We start from the raw sequence: 15,782 nt of genomic DNA, 5'->3' as shown, positions 1-15,782 counted from the left end.
GTCATAGCTTTTCTTCCAAGGAGCTATGTGTTTAGGATTATAAAAATAATGTTGGATTGTAATCAAATTGAGTCATTATTCATACCAAAAATTAGTAAATAAGTTTTGTTTTATAATATGTCTGCTTAAAAATAGTTTCTAAAATCTTTTTGGTAACATGCAAATTTAGACTTATGCAAATTAAGTAATGGATACTAACATAAAATACTGAAATGTTTATTGCTGAGTATAAGTTTATGTACTGCTATCTTCTTATTTTTACAGTATACAGTGGCTAAATATATTTGAGTCTGGTAAAAATATACTCTTTTTGCTACATTGAGAAACTGCTATAAGGATTCCATAAAAATTGTGAAATGGTATATTCATGAGCATTGATAGTCTGCTAAGCAATGCTAATATTTGAAAAACAATAATTATCCACTTCCTAGTTTCCTCTGTAAAATAAAGTTACTAATAGTTAAAAATTATATGTTAATGAAACTACTAGGAACAATAAAGACAAATAAACAATGCAAGGTAGGTAGGATTTTTTTTTTTTTTGACCAAGCAGCGTGGCATGTGGGAACTTAGTTCCCCCACCAGGGGTTGAACACACGTCCCCTGCATTGGAAATGCAGTCTTAACCACTGGATCACCAGAGGAGTCTCTAAGGTGGTTTTTATTAGTAAAAAGAGAGTAATTTTTGTCCTAAAGTGAAGGGAGTGGTTGTTCCAAACTGACAGAGAGGAAAGAGTAGGCCAAAATCTGATTGGATACAGAAAGTTGTAGAAAGTTTGTAGAAAATGAACCTTATGTTGTGTGGGTAAAGCTGAGTGGGATTGGTTTATTTATATGGTTTTGTATGTTTGCTTGTTTGATTTAATAGCTTTAGTATCAACAATATACTGATGAAAAACTAGAGTATGTTTTTGTCTCTATTAAAATGACTAAATTTTTCTTGGATTACTGGTCTTCATTAGTAAGAAATTATAAAAGGATTTTCTTTACCTTTTGAGTAATCTGACTAGCAAACAAAGATTCTGTGTCTTATCGGAATAATTTCCTCTAGTTTATATTGACTTTATCTTATCCTTGATTATTTAAGATATTTAATATTAAGATTATTTACCTGAGTCTTCTCTTTTTAGCAGAGCTATATTTTTTCTAACCATGGTACCTCCTATATTTTCTTTTTTTAGTAGAGACCCTGATGTTGGGAAAGATTGAAGGTGGGAGGAGAATGGGATGCCAGAGGATGAGATGGTTGGATGGCATCACCGACTCAATGGACGTGAGTTTGAGTAAACTCCAGGAGTTGGTGATGGACAGGGATGCCTGGTGTGCTGCAGTCCATGGGGTCACGAAGAGTCAGACATGACTGAGCAACTGAACTGAACTGAACTGATGGGACAAGATGCCATGATCTTAGTTTTGTGAATGTTGAGTTTCAAGGCAGCTTTTTCACTCTTCTTTTTCACTTTCATCAAGAGGTTCTTTGCTTTTGGCCATAAGGGTAGTGTCATCCGCATAACTGAGGTTATTGATATTTCTCCCGGCAATCTTGATTCCAGCTTGTGCTTCATCCAGCCTGGCATTTCGCATGATGAACTCTGCATTTAAGTTAAATAAGCAGGGTGACAATATACACCCTTGACGTACTCCTTTCCCAATTTGGAACCAGTCTGTTGTTCCATGTCTGGTTCTAAATGTTGCTTCTTGACCTGTATAGAAATTTCTCAGGAGGCAGGTAAGGTGGTCTGGTATTCCCATCTCTTTCAGAATTTTCCACAGTTTGTTGTGATCCACACTCAAAAGCTTTGGCTTAGTCAATAAAGCAGAAACAGGTGTTTTTCTGGAAATCTCTTGCTTTCTCAATGATCCAGCAGATGTTGGCAATTTGATCTCTGGTTCCCCTGCTTTTTCTGAATCCACCTTGAACTTCTGGAAGTTCACGGTTCATGTACTCTTGAAGCCTGGCTTAAAGAATTTTGAGAATTCCTTTGCTAGCGTGTGAGATGAGTGCAATTGTGTGGTAGTTTGAACATTCTTTGGCATTGCCTTTCTTTGGCATGTGAATGAAAACTCACATTTTTCAGTCCTGTGGCCACTGCTGAGTTTTCCAAATTTGCTGACATATTGAGTGCAGCACTTTCACAGCATCATCTTTTAGGATTTGAAATAGCTCAACTGGAATTCCATCACCTCCACTAGCTTTGTTTGCAGTGATGCTTCCTAAGGCCCACTTGACTTCTCATTCCAGGATGTCTGGCTCGAGGTGAGTGATCACACTATCGTGATTATATGGGTCATGAAGATATTTTTTGTATAGTTCTATGTATTCTTGCGGAGAAGGCAATGGCACCCCACTCTAGTACTCTTGCCTGGAAAATCCCATGGACGGAGGAGCCTGGTAGGCTGCAGTCCATGGGGTCGCGAAGAGTCAGACGTGACTAAGTGACTTCACTTTCACTTTTCACTTTCATGCATTGGAGAAGGAAATGGCAACCCACTCCAGTGTGCTTGCCTGGAGAATCCCAGGGACAGCAGAGCCTGGTGGGCTGCTGTCTATGGGGTTGCACAGAGTCAGACACGACTGAAGCGACTTAGCAGCAGCAGCAGCATGTATTCTTGCCACCTCTTCTTAATATCTTCTACTTCTATTAGGTCCATACCATTTCAATAACTGAGGTAAAAAATAATGACTATCTGAACAAAGGCACTAGCGACAGAAATTGAGGGAGAGGGTGAGGATATGAGATATAGAATCATCAGGTGACCTTAGGAAAAGAGAAGCTTTGAGGATTGATATGGGCTTCCCTGGTAGCTCAGCTGGTAAAGAATCTACCTGCAATGCAGGAGACCTGGCCCCAATCCCTGGGTTGGGAAGATCCCCTGGAGAAGAGAACGGATTGACATAGCATGAACAGTATTTAAATATGACACCTTGTCATGTGAGAAAGGACATAGATTTGTTTTTTTCCTGGTAGTACATGAGAAATATAGATTTAAGGAGAGCAGATTCCTGGGAGTCAGAGTTATATAAAAGGGAAAAGCAAAACAAAACTAAGCATCTCCTTCATGAAGCATTTCCTGTAGTTGGAGGGATTTAGAATATACTATCAATGAACATTTTAAAATTATCCATACTTTTGGCATGAAATTAACTTAGTCTATTAAAACTTCCTTTCCTTTATCCTATGTCCAAGCCAAATGTTTTATTTCAAAAGCCTTATATTTTTCTACCTCTATATTTTTACCTTATATTTCTACCTTATATTTTTCTACCATTGATGTACATCCTTTCTCCTTACATATGTGAATGAGATACATGTTGAGTATGTTTCTTTTAATTACTACAAATCCTAATTTAAAGATGGAGGTGAAGTTTCAACAGTCTGGCATCATGATTCTACTCTGTCGTTAATGATTTATGATGTCATTTCATAAATTTACTGCCAAACCAACTTTTTTTTATATCATTCTCTTTTCCCTCCAGTTTTATTGGGATATAATTGACAAAATTATAAGACATTTAAAGTATATGTTGTGGTGATTTAATATATATTTACAGTGTGAAAGGATTTCCCCCCATCTAGTTAATTTTCTCTTTGAGTAGTACATTTCTAATATATTGCTTTATTAAATGGTCTTAGAGAACAGAAGCTTTAAGTATACTGTTTGAAATCATGTCATTCAAGTTTCCTATTGGGTATTTGGGATTTTCCTCATGTTATGGACTGAATTGTGTCCATTAAAAATTCGTATGTTGAGACTTAACCCACCAACATGTAACTGTATTTGGAGATAGGATTTTTAGGGAGGTAATTATGATTAAATGAGGTAATAAGATTGGCACCTTAATCCAACAGAATTAGAGTTCTTCTACAAGCAATAAATGCTGGAGAGGGTGTGGAGAAAAGGGAACCCTCTTACACTGTTGGTGGGAATGCAAACTAGTACAACCACTATGGAGAACAGTGTGGAGATTCCTTAAAAAACTGAAAATAGAACTGCCATATGACCCAGCAATCCCACTGCTGGGCATACACACCGAGGAAACCAGAATTGAAAGAGACACTTGTATCCCAATGTTCATTGCAGCACTGTTTATAATAGCCAGGACATGGAAGCAACCTAGATGTCCATCAGCAGACGAATGGATAAGGAAGCTGTGGTACATATACACAATGGAATATTACTCGGCCATTAAAAAGAATACATTTGAATCAGTTCTATTGAGATGGATGAAACTCGAGCCTATTATACAGAGTGAAGTAAGCCAGAAAGAAAAACACCAATACAGTATACTAATGCATATATATATGGAATTTGAAAGATGGTAACGATAACCCTATATGCGAGACAGAAAAAGAGACACAGATGCATAGAACAGTCTTATGCGCTCTGTGGGAGAAAGTGAGGGTGGGACGATCTGAGAGAATAGTGTTGAAACATGTATATTATCATATGTGAAACAGAACACCAGTCCAGGTTCGATGCATGAGACAAGTGGTCAAGGCCGGTGCAATGGGATGATCCAGAGGGATGGGATGGGAAGGGAGGTGGGAGGGGGGTTCAGGATGGGGAACACATGTAAACCAATGGCTGATTCATGTCAATGTATAGCAAAAACCACTGCAATATTGTAAAGTAATTAGCCTTCAACTAAAATAAATTAATTAATTTAAAAAAAAAAAGAAGGAACACCAGAAGTCCCTCTCTCCCCAACTCACCTCTGCTCAGAGAAATAGTCATGTAAAGAAACAGCAAGAAGGTGGCCATCTGAAAGTTCAGAAGAGAGCTCTCATGGGGGAAAAAAAACCCTTCTGGTCATTGATATGGGACTTTCAGCTTCCAGAGTTGTATGAAAATAAGTATATGGTGTTCAAGCCACATAGTCTGTGGCATTCTATTATGGCAGTCTGAGGAGATTAAAACAGAACTTAATACTGTGAATGGGTTGCTGCTGTAATAAATACCTAAGAATGTGTAAGTGACTTTCAAACTGGGCATTGATAAAGACTTGAATTTACAGATAAATAATAGAAAAAGCCTACATTGTATTGAAGGATCTGTTGGATGTTAAAAGCAATTCTAGAGAAACTTATACAGAAATGAGGAACATGTTACTGAAAATTGAAGGAAAGATATAATGAAAGACATAAATTGAAGAAGTTAAGTAAAAAGGAACATGAACTTGAAAATTTGGAAAATTCTCAGTTTATCCATTCTACAAAAAGTGTGAAAGTGTGTTCTGAATATAACACTAAGCATGTGGTTGAACAATCACTTGATAAGGAGGCTACTATGGCTATGAATCGGGCATTTCACCCAAAGCCAGGAATGGAGGTGGGATTATACTACCGGACAATACTATTTTGCACCAAAAGGAGCAGAGACACAATGGAAAAAAAAAAGCTTCTGGATTCCTATAGGATGAGTGAATAGAGCTGTTTGGCTGTGAAGGAGCATTATTCTTCAAGAACACAAGAATGACCGTGAGGTCATTTCGATTGTCAAAGCTGCCTTTGTTTCAAAGGGTGGGGTCACTGCCTCCATCTCAGCGGGCTGGGATGCTGCTGACTGGAGCCTTGCAGACAGGGCTACCACCTAGGCCCTGGAGGTGATTTTACTGACCCAGTGGGCCTAGAGGGCAGAGCATTGAATCAAAGATGATTATTTTTGAGACTTTAGATCCAATAAACACATAATTTGCAAATATTTTCTCCCATTTTGTAGGTTGTCTTTTCATTTTGTTTATGGTTTCCTTTGCTATGCAAAAGCTTTTAAGTTTAATTAGGTCCCATTTGTTTATTTTTGTTCTTATTTTCATTACACTAGGAGATGAATCCAAAAAGATGTTGCTGAGATTTATGTCAGAGTGTTTTGCTTATGTTTTCCTCTAAGAGTTTTATAATATCTGGTCTTACATTTATCTATTTAATCCACTTTGGATTCTTGTGTATTGTATTAAAGAAGGTTCTGATTTCATCCTTCCACATGTAGTTGTTCAGTTGTTCCAGCACCACTTATTGAAGAGACTGTCTTTTCTTCATTATATATTATTGCCTCCTTTGTTATAGATTAATTGACCATAAGTGAGTGGGTTTATTTCTAGGCTTTCTATGTTGTTCCATTGATCTATATTTCTGTCTTTGTGTCAGTGCCATACTATTTTGATTACTGTAGCTTTGTAGTATAGTTTGAAGCCAGGGAGCCTGATTCCTCTGGCTCCATTTTTCTTTCTCAAAATTGCTTTTTCTATTCAGGGGCTTTTGTGTTTCTACAAAAAATTTTAAATGTTTTGTTCTAATTCTGTGAAAAATGGCACTGGCCATTTGATACAAATTTCCTTGAATCTGTAGATTTCCTTGGGTAATATGGTCATTTTGACAATATTGATTCTTTCAATCCAAAAACACAGAATATCTTTCCATCTGTTTGTGTCATCTCAGATTTCTTTCATCAGCATCTTACAGTTTTTAGAATACAGGTCTTTTGCCTCCTTAGGTAGATTTATTCCTGGGTATTTTATTCTTTTTGATATGGTGCTAAATGTGGTTGTTTCCTTAATTGCTCTATCTTTTGTTGTTAAGTGTATATAAATGCAAGAGATTTCTGTGTATTGATTTTGTATCCTGCAACTTTACAGAAGTTGATTGATGAGCTCTAGCAGTTTTCTGGTAGTGTCTTTAGGATATTCTATGCATAGTATCATGTCATATATAAACAGTGACAGACAAGTGATTAATTACTAAAATGTACGAACAGTTTATACAGCACAATATAAAAAAAACAATAAAAATGGGCAGAAGATCTAAATAGGCATTTCTCCAGAGAAGACAAACAGATGGCCAAAAGACCCATGAAAACATGCTCAATATTGCTATTAATGAGGTATCACCTCTCACAGGTCAGAATGGCCATCATCAAAAAGTCTACAGATATTCCTGCCCTGCAGCCTCATCTGTACCATCTTTCTAGATTCCATACTTATGTGTTAATATATGGTATTTGTTTTTCTCTTTCTGATGTGCTTCACTCTGTATAACAGATTCTATGTCCATCCACATCACTAAAAGTGACCCAATTTAATTCCCTTTTATGGATGAGTAATATAGGTATCACATCATATATGTACCACATCTTTTTTATCCATTCATCTGCTGATGGACATTTAGGTTTCTTCCATGTCCTGGCAATTGTAAATAATGCTGCAAAAAACACTGGGGTGCACATTTTTTTTTAATTGGAGGAAAACTGCTTTAACAATGTTGTGTACAACAGCACTAATGTCATATCCCCTCCCTCCCCTCCCCCGCATCTGATCCCTCTAAGTCATCACCGAGTGCCAAGCTGGGCTCCCTGTGTTTTACAGCAGCTTCCCACTAGCTATCTATTTTACACAGGTTAGTGTGTATATGTCAGTACTAGTTTCTCAGTTCGTCTTACCCTCTCTTTCCCCCGCTGTGTCCACAAGTCCATTCTGTACATCTGCTTTTCCTGTTTACATGTGTCTTTTTGAATTAAGAAGTTGCTGTATAGCACAGGGAGCTCAGCTTGGTGCTGTGTGATGACCTAGAGGGATGGGATGGAGTGAGTGGGAGGGAGGTTCAAGAGGAGAGGATATACATATAGATATAGCTGATTCACTTCAGTGTACAGCAGAAACTAACACAACATTGTAAAGCAATTATACTCCAATTTAAAAAATTCTACAAATGATAAATGCCGGAGAGTGTGTGGAGAAAAAGGAACCCTCCTACACTGTTGGTGGCAATGTAAATTTGGTACACCCACTATGGTGAACGGTATGGAGGTTCCTTAAAAAGCTAAAAATAGGGAACTCCCTGGTGGTCCAGTGGTTAGGACTATATCCTCTCACTGCTGAGGGCCTGAGTTCAATCCCTGGTCAGGGAACTAAGACCCCATAAGTCACATGGTTTAGTAAAAACAAAAACAAAAACACCTAAAAATAGAGTCAACATATGATCCTGTAATTCCACTCCTAAACATATCTGGTAAAGACCATAATTCAATACATGCACCCCAATGTTCATTGCAGCATTATTTACAGTAGCCAAGACATGGAAGCAATATAATGTCCATTGAGAGATGAATGGATAAAGAAGATATGATTTTATATATAATATTTTATGTGTATATATATATGTATATACTTACAATGGAATATTACTCAGCCATAAAAAGAATGAAATAATGCCATTGTCAGCAACAGGGATGTACGTAGACATCATCATATTTAGTGAAATAAGCAAGACAGAAAGTGATAAATGTCATATGATATTGTTTATATGTGGAATCTTAAAAGATTAAAAAAAGACACAAATGAACTTCTTTCCAAAATAGAAATAGACTCTCAAACACAGAAAACAAACTTATGGTTACCAAAGGGGAAAGGAGGGTAAGGGGAGGGATAGATTCTGAGGCTGAGGTTAACATATACACACTACTGTAAATAAAATAGATAACCAACAAGGACCTCCTGGATAGCACAGGGAACTATTCTCAATATTTTGTAATAACCTATAGGGGAAAGGAATTTGAAATAGAATATCTGTCTATCTATATATATCTGTATCTATATACACATATAGCTGAATTACTGTGCTTTATACCTAACAAGGAGATCCAACTAGTCCATCCTAAAGGAGATCAGTCCTGGTTGTTCATTGGAAGGACTGATGTTGAAGCTGAAACTCTCATACTTTGGCCAGCTCATGTGAAGAGTTGACTCATTGGAAAAGACCCTGATGCTGGGAAGGATTAGGGGCAGGAGGAGAAGGGGACGACAGAGGATGAGATGGCTGGATGGCATCACTGACTTGATGGACATGAGTTTGGGTAAACTCCGGGAGTTGGTGATGGACAGGGAGGCCTGGCGTGCTGCAATTCATGGGGTCACAAAGAGTCGGACATGACTGAGCGACTGAACTGAACTGAACTGATACCTGAAACTTACACATTATTCTAAATCAAATATATTTCAATAGCAAAATTTTAGAAAATGATCTAATGGAATTTGCCTTGGAAGTTTTTAGACTCACTTGTGACCTGTCACCTCTTTCTTCTTTCCTATTTCTCCCTTTTGGAATGAGAATGTCTATCCTATGCCTGTCCCACCATTTTATTTTGGAAGCACATAACTTGTCTGGTTTCACAGATTCACACCTGGAAAGGAATTTGGCCTCAGAATGAACTATACCTCAAATCTCACTCATAATTTAGATGATAATTTACATGAGACTTTTGAGTTTAGGCTTTAAATTTGATAATGGAATGAAGTAAGACTTTAGCGCTTAATGTATTTTTCATGCAGTAAGGATAAGATGCTCAGGAGACTTGACAGCATAATATTGTAGACAGTATATATATGGGTCTTGTTTTTGTATCCATTCAGTCAGTCTGTGTCTTTTGGTTGGAGCAGTTAATCCATTTCCATTTAAAGTAATTATTGATATATATTTTCCTATTGCCATTTTCTTAATTGTTTGGGGTTGATTTTGTAGATCTTTTTTCTTCTATTTCTTGACTATATAAGTCCCTTTAACATTTGTTGTAAAGCTGGTTTAGTGACACTGAATTCTCTTAACTTTTTTTTTCTGAAAAGCTTTTTATTTCTCCATCAGTTTTGAATGAGATCCTTGCTGGGTATGTAATCTTGGTTGTAGATTTTTCCCTCTCAGTACTTTAAATATATCCTGCCATTCCCTCTGGCCTGTAGAGTTTCTGCTGAAAGATCAGTTGTGAATCATATGGAGTTTCCCTTGTATGTTACTTGTTGCTTCTCCCTTGCTGCTTTTAATATTCTTTCTTTGTGATTAGTCTTTGTTAGTTTGATTAGTATGTGTCTTGGCATGTTTCTCCTTGGGTTTATCCTGTATGGGACTCTTTGTGCCTCTTGGACTTGATTGACTGTTTCTTTCTCCATGTTGGGGAAATTTTCAACTATAATCTCTTTAAATATTTTCTCATACCCTTTCTTTTTCTCTTCTTCTTCTGGGACCCCTATAATGTTGGTGAGTTTGATATTGTTCCAGAGGTCTCTGAGACTATCTTCACTTCTTTACATTCTTTTTACTTTATTCTGCTCTTCAGAAGTTATTTCCACCATTTTATCTTCCATCTCACTATTTGTTCTTCTGCTTCAGATATTCTGCTATTGATTGCTTCTAGAGTATTTTTAATTTTAGTAATTGTGTTGTTTGTCTCTGTATGTTTATTCTTTAATTCTTCTAGGTCTTTATTAATTGAGTCTTGCATTTTCTCCATTTTGTTTTCAAGGTTTTGATCATCTTTACTATCATTATTCTGAATTCTTTTTCAGGTAGGTTGCCTGTTTCCTCTTCATTTGGACTTCTATGTTTCTAGTTTGTTCCTTCATTTATGTAGTATTTCTCTGCCTTTTCATTCTTATTTTTTAAATTACTGTGTTTGAGGTCTACTTTTCCCAGGCTTCAAGGTTGAATTCTTTCTTCCTTTTGGTTTCTGCCCTCCTAAGGTTGGTCCAGTGGTTTGTGTAAGCTTTGTATAGGGTGAGATTTGTGCTGAGTTTTTGTTTCTTTGTTTTTCCTCTAATTGGCAAGGCTTAGTGAGGTGGTACTCCTGTCTGCTGATGATTTGGTTTATATTTTTGTTTTGTTTGTTGTTTAGATGAGGTGTCCTGCGCAGGGTGCTACTGGTGGTTGGGTGATGCTGAGTCTTGTATTCCAGTGGTTTCCTTTGTGTGAGTTCTCACTAGTTGATACCCCCTAGGGTTAATTCTCAGGTAGCCTAGGGTCTTGGAGTCAGTGCTCCCACTCCAAAGGCTCAGGGCTTGATCTCTTTGGTAGAACAGGTCCACACAGCTGTCAATCCTTGAATGTGATTCTCGATCAGGTTAATTCATTCTTTTCAATCCCCATAAGACATGGCAGATTCCATGAGACAATATCTGGGTAGATAATATTGTTTGGAGTCTCTGGCAAGCAAGGAAGTCACAGGACAGAAATCTAGAATTCAAGCAAGGTACAGCATAATATTATGGACTGAATTGTGCCCACTCTCACCCCAAACTCATACATTAAAGACTTAATCACCAGTGTAACTGTATTTGGAGATAGGGCCTTTCAAGAGGTAATTAAGATTGAATGAGATAATAACAGTGGAGCTATAATCCAATAGGGTTCGTGTCCATACGATAAGGGGAAGAGACACAGTATGTCTCTTTCTCTCTCTCTCTCTCTGTCTGCACACAGAAAAACTCATGTGAGGAAACAGTGAGATGACTCTTTTCTGCAATCCATGAAATGAGACCTCACCTGAAACCAAAACCTGCCAGACCTTGATCTGTGATCTCCAGAACTATGAGAAACTTAATTTCTGTTTAAGATATACAGCCTATGATATTTTGTTATGGCAGCTCAAGGAAACTAATACACATGACTTTTCTTTTCCCTTTTTTTACTTTACTTTATAAAAGATAGTCTCTGACTCCATTTCCCATCTCTATGTCTTCTAAAATCTTTTATATATATGGTTAAATAAATGAAGAGATTTCCTCTATGATACAGAGAGTGGTAATATCTAGCCATTTGGGCTTTTGGTGGTGTTGCAGTTCAATTCAGTTGCTCAGTTATGTCCAATTTTTTCTGACCCCATCGACTGCAGCACACCAGGCTTCCCTGTCCATCACCAACTCGCAGAGCTTGCACAAACTCAAGTCCATTGAGTCAATGATACCATCCAACCATCTCATCCTCTGCCATCCCCTTCTCCTCCTGACTTCACTCTTTCTCAGCATCAGGGTCTTTTCAGATGACTCAGTTCTTCACATCAGGTGGTGAAAGTATTGGCACTTCAGAATCAGTCCTTCCAATATTCAGGACTGATTTCCTTCAGGATTTACTGGTTGGATCTCCTTGCTGTCCAAGGGACTCTCAAGAGTCTTCTCCAACACCACAGTTCAAAAGTATCAATTCTTCAATGCTCAGCCTTTATGGTCTAACTTTCACATCCATACATGACTACTGGAAAAATCATAGCTTTGACTAGATGGACCTTTTTAGCAAAGTAATGTCTCTGCTTTTTAATATGCTAGCTAGGTTGGATATAGCTTTTCTTCCAAGGAGCAAGTGTCCTTTAATTTCATTTCTCTAGTAACCATCTGCAGTGATTCTGGAGCCCAAGAAAATAAAGTCTGTCACTGTTTGCCTTGTTTCCCCAACTATTTGTCATGAATTGATGGGACTGGATGCCATGATCTTTGTTTTTTGAATGTTGAATTTTAAGGCAGCCTTTTCACTCTCCTCTTTCACTTTTATTAAGAGACTCTTTGTCATCTGCATATCTGAGTTTATTGATATTTCTCCTGGGAATCTTGATTCCAGCTTCTGCTTCATCTGGCCCAGCATTTTGCATGATGTACTCTGCATATAAGTTAAATAAGCAGAGTGACAATATACAACCTTGACGTATTGCAGTAGAGGGCATGTATTGCTCTCTTGGAAATCCCCACAATAGAGATTAATAATGGAAGGTACAGTGCCATCTGTTAGTAAAGCGGCAGAAATTATGAAGAAGTCCTGTGACCAACAGTTTAGTAAAATAACTATTATACAGTAGTTTTGCTTAGTAGCTTTGTAATTTTCTGTTTTTATAGAGGGAAAATATATTTTCTATTTTCTGCTTTCATAGAGGGAAAAGATATATTTTCTATTTTCATCCTGAAAGATATTTTTTCATCTTTTTAAAATGCCAACCATCACCAATATAACCAACAATATATTTCTCTTTGGTGTTGTAGATAGGGAGTTTAATATCTCATGTACAATTCACTTTCAAGAGATTAAAACATCTATTGTCAGAAGTTTCCACTGTTTTCAAAGATAGGCTAGACTCAGGTACAATATTCATATTCTAAATTTACTAAACAATTGGTTAACTGCCTATGTCCCTTTTTACCACCCATAAATTAAGAAATTATCTTTGTTGTCTACTCATGCACAAGGGCTTCTAAGGGATAGAGAGGCAAAGTAAGCAGGTTTTGCAGTACTGGAGCAGAGCTCCTATGAGGACATTCAGAAACATAAATCTATGTTTTCAAACATAGCTTAGTCTATAGATCTAGGATTTATACCACATTTTTTTGGCACAAGGCAAGAGTCTTAATCTCAACTGATAATAAAGCCTTGTGTAAATCTCAAAAGGATTCTAGAGCATATTAGCTTTCTATTAGTGTGTTACAAAATACCACAAAGTTAGCAACTTCAACCAAATATTCATTTATTTGCTCACAGTTCTGTGGGTCAGTTCAGGTAGGTTCACCTGGCTTCTCCACTCAAGGTCTCACAAAGCTGAAATCAAATTGTTAGCTGGATAGTCTCTTACTTGGAGGCCTTGTGAAAGAACCTAAAATCCAAGCTCATTTAGATTGTCGGCAGAATTTAGGCCCCTTGCCCTTGTAGGACTGAAGTGCCCATTTTCTTGCTATCTGCTCTAATCTTATAGAGACCATTTTCAGGTCCTTTTGCTATGACCCCCTCCATCTCAACAAATGAAGGACCTCCTTAATGTCAAATTCTCTCACACTTTCAATTCTTCTGCTACTGAATAGATAAAACTCTCTGCTTTCAGGGCTCATGTGATAGCTCAGGCACACCTGGATAATCTCTTTCTCTTAAGGTCAACAGAATAATAAACCTAATTAAATATGCAAAAATCCCTTTTCTTGGATAACATAATGGAAGGAAGGGAGGGAGAGAGGAAGGAAAACTAAAGTAAAGCAATAAAAGAGTAAAACAATGAAAACAAAATGAAATGAAAAACTGAAAAAAAATTCAGATTTTGGAGTATTGTAGCGTTTGGAAACAAGAAAAACTGTAAATGTATTTTTGGAAATAACCCTATGGCTAAGTTTAATGTTAAAGTCTTTGAAGTTTACAAGCACGGTAGATCAACGTTATTCTCTGTAAAACAGCTAGTACACAAATTGTTAAATCATTTCTGTATCTTGGCTATTGTGATCAATACTGAAACAAACATGAGAGGGCATTTATTTCTTTGGAATACTGATTTCATTTCCTTTGAATGCATACCCAGAAGTGGGGTTGCTGGATCATACGGCGGTTCTATTTTTAATTTTTTGAGAAACTAATACTTTTTTCCATTGTGGATATATCAATTTTATATTACCAATAGCAGGGTACAGGGTTTCCTTTTCTCCACATCTTTACCAGCATGTCATTTTTTTTTTATAATAGCCATCCAAATAGGTGTGAGGTCATATCTCATTGTGGTGTAGATTTGGATTTCCCTGATGTTTAGTGATATTGTATCTTTGCTGTTGAGCATAAAATTCCTTATATATTTTGGATAGTAATGTCTTATCAGATATGCAGTTTGAAAATATTTTCTACCATTCTGTGAGTTGCCTTTTCATTTTGTCAATTGTTTCTTTTGCTGAACAGAAAATTCTTAAGTGTGATATAGTCCCACTTGTTGATTCTTAATTTGATGTTTGTGGCATTGGTGTCATGATTAAAAAGAAAAAATCCTTGCCAAAATCTATGTAAAGCAGTTTTTACTTATTGTTTAGGAATTTTATGGTTTCAGTTCTTACATTTAAGTTCTTAATTAGGTTCAAGTTGATTTTTGTAAGTGGTGTGTGTAAGATGGGGGGGGTGAGTCAAATTTCACTCTATTTCATGTGAATATCCAGTTTTTCTACACCATTTATCCTGTCCCCACTGAGTATTCTTGGCATTTTTGTCAAATGGTACTTGATCATATATGTGAAGGTTTATTTCTGGGCTCTCTACCCTGTCCCATTTGTTTACTGTGTCTGTTTTATTCCAGATTCAAACTGTTTTCATTGTGGTAGCTTTGTAATATATTATGAAATCAGAATTCTGATGCTTCCAATCTTGTTTTTTGTGAAGATTATTGTGTCTTTTGTGGTTCCACATGAATTTTATGATATTTTTGTCTGTTTTTGTGAGAAAGCTGGTTTATTCTTGTAGGGTACAGTTTCATTAGTGATTTAATTTTCAAAGGTATTGAGTTATTTTGGTTCAGTTTTTTATCTCATGCTCTGAAATTCCTATTGGAGTCTACTTGTGCTGCCTGCAAGAACAAAGAAGTTTTACTGGACCAGAATGCTTGTCACTGAGAGGTCGACCCATGGGTCCTCTCCAGCACAGCAATGTGAGTGTATAGGATGAATTAGAGAAAGTCAGGAGTTGAGCCAAGAAGACCTATTAGGTTAGCGGAGTGATGTAACAGAAATGACCTGGTTAAGGTGATGATAGTGGACTTATAGAGAATATGGACTCAAAGGATATTTCAGTACATAATGCTTGTATGCGTGCTCAGTCATGTCCGACTCTTTGCAACCCCACGGATGGTAGCTCACCACGCTCCTCTGTCCATGTAATTTTCCAGGCAAGAATACTGAAGTGGGTTGCAATTTCCTTCTTCAGAGGATCTTCCTGACCCAGGGATTGAACCCGCATCTCCTGCATGTCTTGCATAGGCAGGCAGATTCTTTAACACTGAGCCACCTGGAAAGCTCAGGTGTAATGCTTAGTAATGAGTTACACGTGACAGGTAAAGGAGAGACAGGACCCTAAGCAGACTGCTTGTTTGTTTGTTTGAATTTAATAGCGTTTTTACAATTGTATGAAAACTATATAATTCTGTGTGTTTCCCTCTTTCACATTACAGGCATACCTCATTTTATTGGGCTTCACATTATTGTGCTTTGCAGATACTGGTTTTTTTTAATAAATTGATGATTACTG

This window comes from Giraffa tippelskirchi, chromosome X, assembly GCF_054371585.1.
Source record: "Giraffa tippelskirchi isolate mGirTip1 chromosome X, T2T-mGirTip1v1.2.pri, whole genome shotgun sequence".
In the NCBI taxonomy this organism is placed as follows: Eukaryota; Metazoa; Chordata; class Mammalia; order Artiodactyla; family Giraffidae; genus Giraffa; species Giraffa tippelskirchi.
Note: the sequence above shows the minus strand (reverse complement) of the source record.